The sequence below is a fragment of the Daphnia magna genome, unplaced genomic scaffold (assembly GCF_020631705.1).
Source record: "Daphnia magna isolate NIES unplaced genomic scaffold, ASM2063170v1.1 Dm_contigs336, whole genome shotgun sequence".
Taxonomy (NCBI): domain Eukaryota; kingdom Metazoa; phylum Arthropoda; class Branchiopoda; order Diplostraca; family Daphniidae; genus Daphnia; species Daphnia magna.
Genome location: NW_025533252.1, coordinates 49,231 through 64,663, shown reverse-complemented (window position 1 = coordinate 64,663; position 15,433 = coordinate 49,231). Strand labels below are relative to the sequence as shown.

Here is a 15,433-nt window from a genome sequence, read left to right as displayed (position 1 = left end):
TGGAGAAATCACCTTCTCTTCATGCGGCAAAAAATTGCTGCGATATTCCCATTTCCTGTTCTCCTTGGTATACCCTTGCTGCTTTTACATTAGGTTTTATTCTCGTTTTCAATCTTTTTTAATTTATCATCTTTTTAATTTTATCGGAATCCTCTGATTTTTTCCTTTCCTTTTCTTTTTTGCGTCGTTCTTCTTCTATTTCTGATTCCGAAGTTTCACTTATATTTTCTGTTTCTCATTCTTCTTCAAAATGTTTTTTACAACACCCCTCTCAGCCTCATTTACAATTTCTGCTGGAGAGTGTCAATTGCCAATGCGATTGCAGGGCTACCTCCCACTGCTTGACTGTAAGATTTCCTTCAGTATCACAGTGTCTAGCTTCATGATTTTCCGAATCACATCTGGCACAGGTTTTTGATTTGCCCTGGGTAGGACAAAGCAAATCTATTATCCATTACTGTTATGAAGGAAGGAATATTTTTTTGTTACAATCATCTCAATTGTAAGCTTTTCTCTTTTTGTCTTGAGGAGATTTAATGCTGTAATCTCATACTCTACTTCTCTTGATTTTCCCATAAGGCTCCAGAACCTTTTTAAAAAGATTTGTGTACATTTCATCCGGAACGTATTTAATTTGGATTTTTTCCAAGGACTTCCTGGCATAAATATGGGAATGATATGTATCTTCCCATGTTTCTCGAAAGGTATTCCTTAGGAATGCCTTTTTAAAGAAGTTTTCAAATTGATTTTGGTTCTTAAACTTTGCTACGACATTTTTTGTGTGGTAATGGAGGTCTATGGCAGTGAGTTGGTCGTCAATAATACCTAATTTCATAAACCACCTATGTATTTCTGATTTCTAGGGGAACAAAATCAACCTCTCTTGAAGTTGAAAACAGGGTTCTTTCCCTTTTATTTCCATTTTTGTTGTAAATGTCTAGATAATGTGCTCTTTTTTTAATATATGATAGAGATGTGTGAAAACTGTGGCGATTGTGGTGATTGTGTTTAATAGGTCAGGACCGATGAAATTCAAAAAAATAATGACTTATACTAAAATTAAGAGAAAAAAAAAAAAAATATTTCAAATTTAATGTGTCTCTCGGAAAAATTTATTTTAGAAGTTATTTAGCTTTAAAATTTCGATCACGTGACTTTCCTCAAAAAACGAGGAGGGGCCTAAAGTCACGTGACTTGAAAACATTAGCCGTGAAATTGATTGGGTCCAATTCAAAACCAATAGGAAAAGATCACGTGATTGGCAGCTTGGCTTTCCTATTGGCTTTCCTAATTCCTATTGACAGCTTGGTCTGGCTTGGTTTTCCTATTGCACTGTCACTGTCAGGTCACTGTGTCTGTGAAATCTGAATTATAAAATGTCTAAGAAAAAGCTATGTGTAGCAAAGTTCTGCCTAACGTAAGTGATTCAACTAACAAGATTTTCATTAGTGTGCCAGCCCCTGCAGAAAAAAATAAAAAGAAGTGTTTGGCTTAATGCCTGTGGACGTAATCCAGCTGAAATTAAGAACAGTCATGTATACGTTTGTGAAGACCATTTCAATGTAAGTTTATACAAAAGTTATCGAAGTGTAAATCGTAATAACTAGATTATTGTTTTCTAAAATATCAGATGGAAGTTTTATTGCAAAAACCTGGCAGAGTAAAAAGTGGACACCACAAAAAATTTTGATGAACAAAATGTCATTCCCACATATTTCCATTACTGAAATCTCTTGGTATTTATTTATCATATCTAATTTGTGGTTTATTCAAGTCATTATAATGATTTGTTGTACATGTATTTCAGCAACAACAAGCACATCCAATTTAGTAGAAGAACCAACAAGTGTTACACCAACATCCTGCATTTCTTTTATCGAAGGAGATGTTAATGAAAGAGAACACCTCAAGTAAGTTATTATTGTGTATTATTGTATTTAATTATTGTAATCATTATTTCTTTATAGATTTCTGCCACTCAAATGTCACTGATTACATCAGCCAAGAAAATTTTGTCGAAGAACCAATAATTCTTACTCCAACAGCCAGTGGGTTTGTTATTGGAAGAAGAAGTCAATGAAAGAGTGGTGACCTATCAGAATCAGATTCATGTAAAAGCTTTGAAGAAGTTAACAATCTGGATACCATGTTATTTCGAAACACCAGTTTACTTAGAACAAGAAAGTTACTGAATATGGACCCTAGAGTATATCTGGTATCCTACCAGAACGTATTTCCTTTATTCATCTTTTGTCGAACAAATTTTCATGTAATGACGGATTTTTTACTTCTCACGATGCTGTATGTCTGATTTTTAGAAAAATTAGGTTGAATGAGTCTTTCGTAGTCCTTGCTTACGAATTCGGATTAAGCCCACGACAAGCATGTAGGATTTTTAATCGATATGTTAGTTTTATTGCAGACCATGTTCTGGAGATCATTGTGTGGCCTAACAGTAATTCTTTAAAAAGAGCATTGCCGGTTTCGTTTAGGAAAATTATAGCAGGGTCCAATCAATAATAGACTGCTTCGAAATAGAAATACAAAAGCCAAGTGATCCCGTTAATCAAGCACTTACTTGGTCTGAGTACAAGGGATGCAACACCTTGAAATATCTCGTTTCGATAACTCCTGACGGTTTAATTAATTTTGTTTCAACAGGATATGGAGGCAGAACCACTGACGAAGTGGTAACTGCCCAGAGTAAATTTCTTGAAAAGCTACAGCCGGGAGTTCATGTTATGGCAGACCGAGGTTTCAAAAAGAATAGAACCTTTCATATCCAGCAAAAAGTGTGTTTTAGTTCGTCCATCATCGGTGTCATCAGGTGTACATTCAAGCAAGAGAGATGTTATTGATAGTAGAAGGATTTCAGGTTTACGCATTCATGTGGAAAGAGCTATTAGGCGAATACGTGAGTTTAGTTTTGTTTCCCCTCATGCATGCATAACAAACCAGCAACTTAAGCATGTTGATGATGTAATAAAAATTGTTTGTGGCCTTGTAAATTTGCAAAATCCTTTAATAAATAAGTAAAAGTTTATCGTCTGATTTAATCATCAATGTATTGCAGTGGAAACATTAAATTGAAATGAGAACAGGCCATATCGAATCTATCCAAAATTGCAAACTCTTTTGAAGCAGAGACTCGACATACTCTTTGTCGTAGGGTACAAGGATGATTTCGACATTTTCGGTATTTTCAAAATCTGGATCAGCTACACACAAAAAGCCCATTTCTCTACCAGTAAAAGCCATTTGCAGTTGTATTTGGGATTTCACTTTTTCGGCTATTTTCCCATTCGATTCAATGTAATTTAACTTAGTTTTCGCGGTCAAGGGACATTTGATTTCCAAAACATGGGTACTGCAAATTCCATCAGGTGAGGCTCCAAACACCGGGTGATCAGATGAAAGAAAAATACCACACCTTTCAAACTTCATTTTGTTTTGATTTCGACTTGTTTCAACACCAAGGGCTCGAGTTTTCTTCCCCGACTCATTGACTTTGAGTCTCTTAACTTAGAAGCGCCAAACAAGGTATTAGTTAAGCTGCCATCACTAGTTCTGCACTTGGATGCTTCGCTGTAAACTTTCGTTGCAGTAATACGACAGTACCTTAGAAAAATTAAAATAGATGAAAGGGGAAAATTTGAATTTGATTAATATTTTGTTTCATACTTCAATCTAAACCAGTCTTTGTTCTCTGATTGATCTTGTGTTTTCAGTTCAGCTACTCGGCAGTTTTCGCTTTGTCATATGGGATTTTAAAAAGACGAAGAAGTCGTTCACGTTCGTTGATTGGAATTGCCACTTCTATACAGAAGAGACAAGACATGAATGTCGACAGTGTCACACCAGTTCAGTTCTGCATTAACATGGTAGTAGAATGTCGATTGAGATCTTGATGATTGTGATGTAAGAGTATTAGACCAGTTTACAACTTCTTGGTAAAAACTATTAGCAGGGCTTGATTTTCGAAGACGGTTGACAGGATCTTTTGATTTCTTTGACTTGGGAATACAGTGCCTTGGCCTCGACAAATTTAGTAGTGCTTCCAACTCTGGATAGTTTGCTTTTCTTCCAGTAAGCCTTTACTTCCGTAACGCTCTTATTTTCACTTTCTCTATGAAGCCAGCCTAACACAGCCAGGGAATGTTTGCAGCCACCTGCAGAGGCCACACAGTCATGACAAATGGCAGATTTTATTTCTGAATTTTCCAATTCTACTTCAACTTGGACTCTATAACTTTACTTCGAACACTTTGTTCGGGGCAGCATGCTGCAATAATAGTGCAGTACTTTTCCGTCCTTTTTATTTGTACATAGCCAATCGCTGAATCTCCATAGGACTCACGTCCATTTCTTGTTGCTTTGACACAACGGATCTCAGGAGAAATGAAATTAGCATCTTTTTTATGTAATCAGAAAACATATGTATATCGACGACAGGAATGTTATTTGAATCTGCTTTAATAAAGCCTTCCAAGAGGCGGTGAGACATCTTGTATTCTCTAGGTCATTTGAAAAGAAATAGTAATGCGGGCTAAGAAAATTTTGAGGCTGACGCACTCTATTGGTTTCACGGATCACGTGACCCATTTCTATTGGTTGTTCATGAACCAATGAACCCTTGGGCTAATAACGGAAGATCACATGACTTTTAAGCCACCTCCTCCGTTTTTGAGGAAAGTCACGTGATCGAAATTTTAAAAAAGCTAAATAACTTCTAAAATAAATTTTTCCGAGAGACACATTAAATTTGAAATATTTTTTATTTTTTTTCTCTTAATTTTAGTATAAGTCATTATTTTTTTGAATTTCATCGGTCCTGACCCTATTGTGAGATGAAAAAAATAAGAAATTGACAATTGTGCAAAAGATTTTTTGTTGTTTCTGTGTGCAAAAGTGTGATGATGGAACAGAAAGAAAGAAAGCTGAAGAGGATTATAATACTATTTTCACTTTGTTGGTGAAAATAATATTATTTGAAATTGGGTATGTAATAGAATAATTAAGAAGAGAAGAAAATATAGATTGACGAATGAAAATCAAAAGATGAAAGTAGTGGGCATTGATTTTGAATAGATGTAATAGGGTTGGAAAAAAGAAAAGGATTCTACAGTAATCAAAAGTAATACTATCTTCACTTCAAAAGTAAAGATAATATTGCTTAGGGATAACTACAAAGTAAGGGCAGTTGAAAGGAAAAACTTTGAAGAAATAAGAGATTGTTGATTTTTCGGGAGCTGTAAAAAAACACATTCATCGGTAAAGTCACTGCTGGTAAAATACTGCTCTACACTTCCCTTGATGGTGTTTAAAAAATAGCTATCAGTGTGTACGAGATGAAATAACAAAATTTACCACTAGATGGCGTTTAAAAAAGTGTCAAAATTCACCAAGAGATGGTTTTAACTAAGACTTTGATTCATTTACGAAACTCTTGCTGGCTATAAAAGATTTGATGCCAACAGCATTCCGTATTCCCAAGCGATTACCCTTCTAGGTACCAACGGGACGCGACGCAGCTTAACTTCTGGGAGCTGACGAGACCAGGTTTTTCTGCGTGGTATGGCCGTTGACGATTTAATACGAGACTAAATTGAATACACTCACGGAATGATTTTCCAACATTGGAAACCTACACAAGGACGATAGATTTCTATAATAAAGGATATTGGACTGGTAACTATCGTGTTCGTTGAGCCACTATTATTCTATGAGATAGAAATTCACATTCCTCGGTAAAGTCACTGCTGGTAAAATACCGCTCTAAAGCTTCCCTTGTTGGTGTTTAAAAAATAGCTATCAGTGTGTACGAGATGAAATAACCAAATTTACCACTAGATTGCGTTTAATAAAGTATCAAAATTCACCACGAGATGATTTTAACTAAAACTTTGATTCATTTACGAAACTCTTGCTGGCTATAAAGGTTTGATGCCAACAGCATCCCGTATTTCCAAGCGGTCATCCTTCTAGGTACTAACGGGACCCGACGCAGCTTAACTCCTGGGAGCTGACGAGACCAGGTTTTTTTCTGCGTGGTATGGCCGTTGACGTTTTAATACGAGACTGAATTGAATACACTCACGGAATGATTTTCCAACATTGAAACCTAAACAAGGACGATTGATTTCTATAATTAAGGATATTGGACTGGTAACTAGCGTTGCAAATTTAGTTTTGCCGATATCTGGTTTTATCTTGTTATTTGGTTTTATTTCGTTTATTTAGTTTTATTTAGTTTTATTTAATTTCGTTTTTTTTAACCCGATTATTTTTATCGAGTATTCACTTTTTTATGAGAAACTCGATTGAAAACTCGATAATAAAGGGAAATTTTTAGACGAAATTTTGTCACATTTTTTACAATTTGGCAACATGCAATGCCCAACGATCGGGATTGCAATTGCAGACTATAATTTAACGATTAAAACTCAAAAGTCAGAAACAGGCATTTTGTAAAAAAAGACGCATTGTTATGACTGATTCTTCTTCCAAATCTGAACAGCAGTTACTCAAAGAAGAAATCGAAAAAGAACTGGAATAATACTTTTCGTATCATGGTTTGTCCACTGACAGAACATATCAAGGATTTGTCCTGCCCTTGTAAAATCTTCGTCACAAGAAACGAAAATGGTGACGTCATCAACAAAGGCTCTGACAGTGAGTTTTTCATTAAACAATGATATACCCTTGAGAACTCGAGATAAACGCACAAGCAAAGGCTCAATGTATAGAACGAAGAGATGGACAGATAGGGGGCATCCCTGGCGAATCGACTGAATATCATAAATCACCCCAGCCACCTCCGATCCGTTGAGGATTGACATTCCTGTTACAGAATACATAATCTGTAACCAACGGACGAAAGTGGTGGGGTAACCCATGACATCCAGAATCCTCCAGAGGACTTCCCTGTTAACCAGGTCGTAGGCCTTTTCAAAGTCAACTCCAACAATGGCAGCGCCCATGCCCCGAATCAAAGAGTTGGAAGAGTCATGGCATCCCCGGTCATCAACAAATTGAATGACATCTCTGTAAAGACTTAAATTATCGAAAATCAATCTACCAGGTACCCCACCTTTTTGATGAGGCCCTATGGTAGAAGATAGTGTCTGCCTCAATCGTCTCGCTAAGACAGATGCCATGACTTTGTAGTCACAATTCAAAAGAGAAATTGGCCGAAAATTAGAAATTCCACAAAGTCCAGAAGACTTAGGAATTAGCCTGATCGCCGCTTGGCCCTGCGAAGACGTCAGAGTTTCCCTTTCCAGGATATGATTAAACATATCCAAGAAGTGGGGTGCGATCACGTCCCAAAATTCTACGTAAAACTCGTAAGGAATGCCATCGGTGCCAGGGGACTTGTTTGACTTCATTGCTATTAGAGCAGCTCTAATCTCAAGAAGGGAAATTGGTGCTGTTAGGTTTGGGGTTGGCTTAAAGCAATCTCTTACTCCTTCAAGGAACTCAGACCCTGCCAGTATGTCAGGAGAAGGTTGAGTCTTAAAAATTTTTGTAAAATGAGCAACAATTTCTGCTGAAATTTCCTCTTTGGTCGATAAGCAAGTGCCATTGGGGGCAATGATCTTATCAATGCAACATTTTCGATAATTATTCCTGGCACGATTTATGTGAAAAATACTTGCTTCCTCTACATCTGGCCCTTCGAAGCAGCGGGAACGAATCCCATACCCTTTGAGTGTGCTCTCCTCCCAAGACTTTGAGAATTTTCTCAACTGTTGAAAGGCAACCCAATCAAAGGTATCTGCTTCGGCCATTTCCTGTATGCAAGATTGATAGAAAAACTTAGTTTCTCTTATCAGCCTTGCTCTTTGCCTGGAATAATCCACCGAAATACGCTTGATACCCGGTTTCAGGACACTCTCCCACCAATTTGCTACATTACTTTCCCTAAGAGGATGATTAGCAGATTCCTGAATGAAATTGGTTACGTATTTCTGAAAACCTTCTTCTGACAATATTGAAGTATTTAGTTTCCACAATCCGGCAGGTGGTCTGCTACGATTTGGGAGATCAAGATTGCAAGTAAGTGTGGATTGTACCGACTGATGGTCACTAATCGATAAAGGCTGCAAACAAATATTTAAAAATTTATCCGCAAACGATCGACTAGCATAAATCCTATCAAGCCTAGAAGAACCGTCGTGGTAATGGAAAGTGTGGCCCGGATCACTATGATTTTAGCTTTTTCCAGATGTCTACCAGATCAAGACCAGTAACCATCTCCTTCAAAGCATAGCTAACAACACTACTTGGGACAGGGAGGGATTGGATATTTGCCCTATCTTGGATGTCGTCAACACAATTAAAATCGCCCATCAACACGAAGGGCAGTCGAGTGGTAACCGAGTAGGCAGGAACGGTTTGACGAAGAAAATTGTTTCTCTCATTCTTTACCTGCTTACCTGACGGGGCATAGATATTAATAAACGTAAAACATTTTACGTCAATGGAGATAAGCCTTCCGTCAGGTTCAAGAAGCAGTCGAGAATACTCCAGACCATGTCTAATTAGAATGGCTGTTCCTTTTTTGTTGGGACCGACATTTGCTAGCAAGTGGTAACAGCTTTCAATAATTGGGCAAGAGTGAAAGGCTACCTCTTGAAGTCCTACGATATCTAAATTACCGTCCCTGCAGAAATTTAAAAAGAATTTGACGTCGCTCGACTGATCGAATACCTCCAATGTTGATAGAAGCGATTTTTAATTGTGAAGTCATGTGTTAGGTTTTTTAGTACGGGAATGCCTGAAGTGGGTTTCGAATTTTGGGGCGTCAGGGTAGGTTTAAATCGTTTACTTCGTGGTACCGTGGGAATTTTCAGGGGGTCCTTAGTTTTGTCTGGATCAGTGGTATCAATTTCCCCCGTGTCGGGTTCCATTGATTCCATGATAATTGTCACTGTTTCCTGGTCTTCTGTCTCTGTGTGAGGTGCTGCTATTTTGGATTTCGTAATTGGTTTCAAAGGGTTGTCTTTCGGAGGTACAGATGCGGGAGTGGTAGCGGTGTCACATTCCATGGTTTCAGTTTCCAAATTATTAGTACTTCCTGAGAGTGAATCTTGTGATTCACTCCCCAGAGGTACCTGGGAAACCATGGAATTTGCTACCACGGGAATTACTACGGGTGTCTGTTTAATAGTCTCTGTCTTTTTAGTCTTTTTGGCAACAGGTTTTTGGACAATGGTGGGTTCCTGGTTTCGTTTTAAAGTTGGGCAGTCGTAGCTAAAGTGTGTCTCTTCGTCGCAAAGTCTGCAAGTGGGCTTTTGTCCGTCATACTTTACCATGGCACGATAACTGCCAATGGTAATGTATGAGGGAATGTTTTTCGTCACCGTCATTCTTACAATCATCCAAGTTGCTAGGACAGGGTATAAAACTTCATCCTCTGCCACCCGATAGCGCTCCCACCGAGCTTCAATTACATTTCCAAATTCCTTAAGACGTGTCTGAACTACTCCCAAGTCTAGGTTCTGTGGAATCCCTGCAATTCGAACAAATTTCTCTTGGATATTGCTATCCTTTATCACTACACTAACTTCTTTCCCCTCCAATTCGGTCCTGACGATACCACTGTGTTGGGACAAAAAACTTGAGGTATATGCCTCTGACGTAAACGTAATTCTAGCGACCTGGTTTCTCGTATCTAGCACAGCAACTAGGCCTAAGAGATCCTGAGCATCAACCTTCAAACTACGCACAAAACCATGAACCGTACGCATACTCAATTTCGGGAATTGAACCCCAAAATCAATATCTACACTATTGAGCCACTTGGCAGCCATTGTCCCCTAGACAATGTAAACAAACTCCACCAAAAGGGGAGGAGGAAGGACCCCACACACGTAAACAAACACGACAAATAAAACAATTGGCAACAAAACACTACAAAAACAGCTAAACTATACAAAATAAACACTCAAAAACACGAATATAACAACAAAAAGTAATAAAAAATAACAAAAACTCACAAAATGATGGAAAAACGGGAGAACACAAAAAGACGTCTGCATCCGACGCAGCTTAACTTCTGGGAGCTGACGAGACCAGGTTTTTTCTGCGTGGTATGGCCGTTGACGTTTTAATACGAGACTGAATTGAATACACTCACGGAATGATTTTTCCAACATTGAAACCTACACAAGGACGATTGATTTCTATAATTAAGGATATTGGACTGGTAACCATCGTGTTCGTTGAGCCACCATTATTCTATGAGATAGAAATTCACATTCCTCGGTAAAGTCACTGATGGTTAAGAACCGCTCTAAACTTCCCTTGTTGGTGTTTAAAAAAATAGCTATCAGTGTGTACGATGTGAAATAACAAAATTTACCACTAGATGGCGTTTAATAGAGTGTCAAAATTCACCACGAGATGGTTTTAACTAAAACTTTGATTCATTTACGAAACTCTTGCTGGCTATAAAAGGTTTGATGCCAACAGCATCCCGTATTCCCAAGCGGTCACCCTTCTAGGTACTAACGGGACCCGACGCAGCTTAACTTCTGGGAGCTGACGAGACCAGGTTTTTTCTGCGTGGTATGGCCGTTGACGTTTTAATACGAGACTGAATTGAATACACTCACGGAATGATTTTCCAACATTGAAACCTACACAAGGACGATTGATTTCTATAATTAAGGATATTGGACTGGTAACCATCGTGTTCGTTGAGCCACCATTATTCTATGAGATAGAAATTCACATTCCTCGGTAAAGTCACTGATGGTTAAGAACCGCTCTAAACTTCCCTTGTTGGTGTTTAAAAAAATAGCTATCAGTGTGTACGATGTGAAATAACAAAATTTACCACTAGATGGCGTTTAATAGAGTGTCAAAATTCACCACGAGATGGTTTTAACTAAAACTTTGATTCATTTACGAAACTCTTGCTGGCTATAAAAGGTTTGATGCCAACAGCATCCCGTATTCCCAAGCGGTCACCCTTCTAGGTACTAACGGGACCCGACGCAGCTTAACTTCTGGGAGCTGACGAGACCAGGTTTTTTCTGCGTGGTATGGCCGTTGACGTTTTAATACGAGACTGAATTGAATACACTCACGGAATGATTTTCCAACATTGAAACCTACACAAGGACGATTGATTTCTATAATTAAGGATATTGGACTGGTAACCATCGTGTTCGTTGAGCCACCATTATTCTATGAGATAGAAATTCACATTCCTCGGTAAAGTCACTGATGGTTAAGAACCGCTCTAAACTTCCCTTGTTGGTGTTTAAAAAAATAGCTATCAGTGTGTACGATGTGAAATAACAAAATTTACCACTAGATGGCGTTTAATAGAGTGTCAAAATTCACCACGAGATGGTTTTAACTAAAACTTTGATTCATTTACGAAACTCTTGCTGGCTATAAAAGGTTTGATGCCAACAGCATCCCGTATTCCCAAGCGGTCACCCTTCTAGGTACTAACGGGACCCGACGCAGCTTAACTTCTGGGAGCTGACGAGACCAGGTTTTTTCTGCGTGGTATGGCCGTTGACGTTTTAATACGAGACTGAATTGAATACACTCACGGAATGATTTTCCAACATTGAAACCTACACAAGGACGATTGATTTCTATAATTAAGGATATTGGACTGGTAACCATCGTGTTCGTTGAGCCACCATTATTCTATGAGATAGAAATTCACATTCCTCGGTAAAGTCACTGATGGTTAAGAACCGCTCTAAACTTCCCTTGTTGGTGTTTAAAAAAATAGCTATCAGTGTGTACGATGTGAAATAACAAAATTTACCACTAGATGGCGTTTAATAGAGTGTCAAAATTCACCACGAGATGGTTTTAACTAAAACTTTGATTCATTTACGAAACTCTTGCTGGCTATAAAAGGTTTGATGCCAACAGCATCCCGTATTCCCAAGCGGTCACCCTTCTAGGTACTAACGGGACCCGACGCAGCTTAACTTCTGGGAGCTGACGAGACCAGGTTTTTTCTGCGTGGTATGGCCGTTGACGTTTTAATACGAGACTGAATTGAATACACTCACGGAATGATTTTCCAACATTGAAACCTACACAAGGACGATTGATTTCTATAATTAAGGATATTGGACTGGTAACCATCGTGTTCGTTGAGCCACCATTATTCTATGAGATAGAAATTCACATTCCTCGGTAAAGTCACTGATGGTTAAGAACCGCTCTAAACTTCCCTTGTTGGTGTTTAAAAAAATAGCTATCAGTGTGTACGATGTGAAATAACAAAATTTACCACTAGATGGCGTTTAATAGAGTGTCAAAATTCACCACGAGATGGTTTTAACTAAAACTTTGATTCATTTACGAAACTCTTGCTGGCTATAAAAGGTTTGATGCCAACAGCATCCCGTATTCCCAAGCGGTCACCCTTCTAGGTACTAACGGGACCCGACGCAGCTTAACTTCTGGGAGCTGACGAGACCAGGTTTTTTCTGCGTGGTATGGCCGTTGACGTTTTAATACGAGACTGAATTGAATACACTCACGGAATGATTTTCCAACATTGAAACCTACACAAGGACGATTGATTTCTATAATTAAGGATATTGGACTGGTAACCATCGTGTTCGTTGAGCCACCATTATTCTATGAGATAGAAATTCACATTCCTCGGTAAAGTCACTGATGGTTAAGAACCGCTCTAAACTTCCCTTGTTGGTGTTTAAAAAAATAGCTATCAGTGTGTACGATGTGAAATAACAAAATTTACCACTAGATGGCGTTTAATAGAGTGTCAAAATTCACCACGAGATGGTTTTAACTAAAACTTTGATTCATTTACGAAACTCTTGCTGGCTATAAAAGGTTTGATGCCAACAGCATCCCGTATTCCCAAGCGGTCACCCTTCTAGGTACTAACGGGACCCGACGCAGCTTAACTTCTGGGAGCTGACGAGACCAGGTTTTTTCTGCGTGGTATGGCCGTTGACGTTTTAATACGAGACTGAATTGAATACACTCACGGAATGATTTTCCAACATTGAAACCTACACAAGGACGATTGATTTCTATAATTAAGGATATTGGACTGGTAACCATCGTGTTCGTTGAGCCACCATTATTCTATGAGATAGAAATTCACATTCCTCGGTAAAGTCACTGATGGTTAAGAACCGCTCTAAACTTCCCTTGTTGGTGTTTAAAAAAATAGCTATCAGTGTGTACGATGTGAAATAACAAAATTTACCACTAGATGGCGTTTAATAGAGTGTCAAAATTCACCACGAGATGGTTTTAACTAAAACTTTGATTCATTTACGAAACTCTTGCTGGCTATAAAGGTTTGATGCCAACAGCATCCCGTATTCCCAAGCGGTCACCCTTCTAGGTACTAACGGGACCCGACGCAGCTTAACTTCTGGGAGCTGACGAGACCAGGTTTTTTCTGCGTGGTATGGCCGTTGACGTTTTAATACGAGACTGAATTGAATACACTCACGGAATGATTTTCCAACATTGAAACCTACACAAGGACGATTGATTTCTATAATTAAGGATATTGGACTGGTAACCATCGTGTTCGTTGAGCCACCATTATTCTATGAGATAGAAATTCACATTCCTCGGTAAAGTCACTGATGGTTAAGAACCGCTCTAAACTTCCCTTGTTGGTGTTTAAAAAAATAGCTATCAGTGTGTATGATGTGAAATAACAAAATTTACCACTAGATGGCGTTTAATAGAGTGTCAAAATTCACCACGAGATGGTTTTAACTAAAACTTTGATTCATTTACGAAACTCTTGCTGGCTATAAAAGGTTTGATGCCAACAGCATCCCGTATTCCCAAGCGGTCACCCTTCTAGGTACTAACGGGACCCGACGCAGCTTAACTTCTGGGAGCTGACGAGACCAGGTTTTTTCTGCGTGGTATGGCCGTTGACGTTTTAATACGAGACTGAATTGAATACACTCACGGAATGATTTTCCAACATTGAAACCTACACAAGGACGATTGATTTCTATAATTAAGGATATTGGACTGGTAACCATCGTGTTCGTTGAGCCACCATTATTCTATGAGATAGAAATTCACATTCCTCGGTAAAGTCACTGATGGTTAAGAACCGCTCTAAACTTCCCTTGTTGGTGTTTAAAAAAATAGCTATCAGTGTGTACGATGTGAAATAACAAAATTTACCACTAGATGGCGTTTAATAGAGTGTCAAAATTCACCACGAGATGGTTTTAACTAAAACTTTGATTCATTTACGAAACTCTTGCTGGCTATAAAAGGTTTGATGCCAACAGCATCCCGTATTCCCAAGCGGTCACCCTTCTAGGTACTAACGGGACCCGACGCAGCTTAACTTCTGGGAGCTGACGAGACCAGGTTTTTTCTGCGTGGTATGGCCGTTGACGTTTTAATACGAGACTGAATTGAATACACTCACGGAATGATTTTCCAACATTGAAACCTACACAAGGACGATTGATTTCTATAATTAAGGATATTGGACTGGTAACCATCGTGTTCGTTGAGCCACCATTATTCTATGAGATAGAAATTCACATTCCTCGGTAAAGTCACTGATGGTTAAGAACCGCTCTAAACTTCCCTTGTTGGTGTTTAAAAAAATAGCTATCAGTGTGTACGATGTGAAATAACAAAATTTACCACTAGATGGCGTTTAATAGAGTGTCAAAATTCACCACGAGATGGTTTTAACTAAAACTTTGATTCATTTACGAAACTCTTGCTGGCTATAAAAGGTTTGATGCCAACAGCATCCCGTATTCCCAAGCGGTCACCCTTCTAGGTACTAACGGGACCCGACGCAGCTTAACTTCTGGGAGCTGACGAGACCAGGTTTTTTCTGCGTGGTATGGCCGTTGACGTTTTAATACGAGACTGAATTGAATACACTCACGGAATGATTTTCCAACATTGAAACCTACACAAGGACGATTGATTTCTATAATTAAGGATATTGGACTGGTAACCATCGTGTTCGTTGAGCCACCATTATTCTATGAGATAGAAATTCACATTCCTCGGTAAAGTCACTGATGGTTAAGAACCGCTCTAAACTTCCCTTGTTGGTGTTTAAAAAAATAGCTATCAGTGTGTACGATGTGAAATAACAAAATTTACCACTAGATGGCGTTTAATAGAGTGTCAAAATTCACCACGAGATGGTTTTAACTAAAACTTTGATTCATTTACGAAACTCTTGCTGGCTATAAAAGGTTTGATGCCAACAGCATCCCGTATTCCCAAGCGGTCACCCTTCTAGGTACTAACGGGACCCGACGCAGCTTAACTTCTGGGAGCTGACGAGACCAGGTTTTTTCTGCGTGGTATGGCCGTTGACGTTTTAATACGAGACTGAATTGAATACACTCACGGAATGATTTTCCAACATTGAAACCTACACAAGGACGATTGATTT

The 15,433-nt window shown here is 38.7% G+C and overlaps 11 non-coding genes and 2 pseudogenes across 11 annotated transcripts; all 13 read right to left on the bottom strand.

The window, feature by feature from the left end:
- Nucleotides 1-3,081: 3,081 nt before the first annotated feature.
- LOC123468344 lies at nucleotides 3,082-4,504 on the bottom strand (annotated as a pseudogene).
- A 1,440-nt stretch (nucleotides 4,505-5,944) lies between these two features.
- On the bottom strand, nucleotides 5,945-6,064 carry LOC123468395 (annotated as a pseudogene).
- Nucleotides 6,065-10,467: 4,403 nt separating this feature from the next.
- LOC123468389 lies at nucleotides 10,468-10,586 on the bottom strand. Its single transcript, XR_006642250.1, has one exon. It is a non-coding gene; the product is annotated as a 5S ribosomal RNA (ribosomal RNA).
- Nucleotides 10,587-10,944: 358 nt separating this feature from the next.
- On the bottom strand, nucleotides 10,945-11,063 carry LOC123468388. Its single transcript, XR_006642249.1, has one exon. It is a non-coding gene; the product is annotated as a 5S ribosomal RNA (ribosomal RNA).
- Nucleotides 11,064-11,421: 358 nt separating this feature from the next.
- Nucleotides 11,422-11,540, bottom strand: LOC123468387. The gene has a single exon (XR_006642248.1). It is a non-coding gene; the product is annotated as a 5S ribosomal RNA (ribosomal RNA).
- A 358-nt stretch (nucleotides 11,541-11,898) lies between these two features.
- Nucleotides 11,899-12,017, bottom strand: LOC123468386. The gene has a single exon (XR_006642247.1). It is a non-coding gene; the product is annotated as a 5S ribosomal RNA (ribosomal RNA).
- Nucleotides 12,018-12,375: 358 nt separating this feature from the next.
- On the bottom strand, nucleotides 12,376-12,494 carry LOC123468385. Its single transcript, XR_006642246.1, has one exon. It is a non-coding gene; the product is annotated as a 5S ribosomal RNA (ribosomal RNA).
- Nucleotides 12,495-12,852: 358 nt separating this feature from the next.
- On the bottom strand, nucleotides 12,853-12,971 carry LOC123468384. The gene has a single exon (XR_006642245.1). It is a non-coding gene; the product is annotated as a 5S ribosomal RNA (ribosomal RNA).
- A 357-nt stretch (nucleotides 12,972-13,328) lies between these two features.
- LOC123468383 lies at nucleotides 13,329-13,447 on the bottom strand. Its single transcript, XR_006642244.1, has one exon. It is a non-coding gene; the product is annotated as a 5S ribosomal RNA (ribosomal RNA).
- Nucleotides 13,448-13,805: 358 nt separating this feature from the next.
- On the bottom strand, nucleotides 13,806-13,924 carry LOC123468382. Its single transcript, XR_006642243.1, has one exon. It is a non-coding gene; the product is annotated as a 5S ribosomal RNA (ribosomal RNA).
- Nucleotides 13,925-14,282: 358 nt separating this feature from the next.
- Nucleotides 14,283-14,401, bottom strand: LOC123468381. Its single transcript, XR_006642242.1, has one exon. It is a non-coding gene; the product is annotated as a 5S ribosomal RNA (ribosomal RNA).
- Nucleotides 14,402-14,759: 358 nt separating this feature from the next.
- Nucleotides 14,760-14,878, bottom strand: LOC123468380. The gene has a single exon (XR_006642241.1). It is a non-coding gene; the product is annotated as a 5S ribosomal RNA (ribosomal RNA).
- Nucleotides 14,879-15,236: 358 nt separating this feature from the next.
- On the bottom strand, nucleotides 15,237-15,355 carry LOC123468378. The gene has a single exon (XR_006642239.1). It is a non-coding gene; the product is annotated as a 5S ribosomal RNA (ribosomal RNA).
- Between the last annotated feature and the right edge of the window lie 78 nt (nucleotides 15,356-15,433).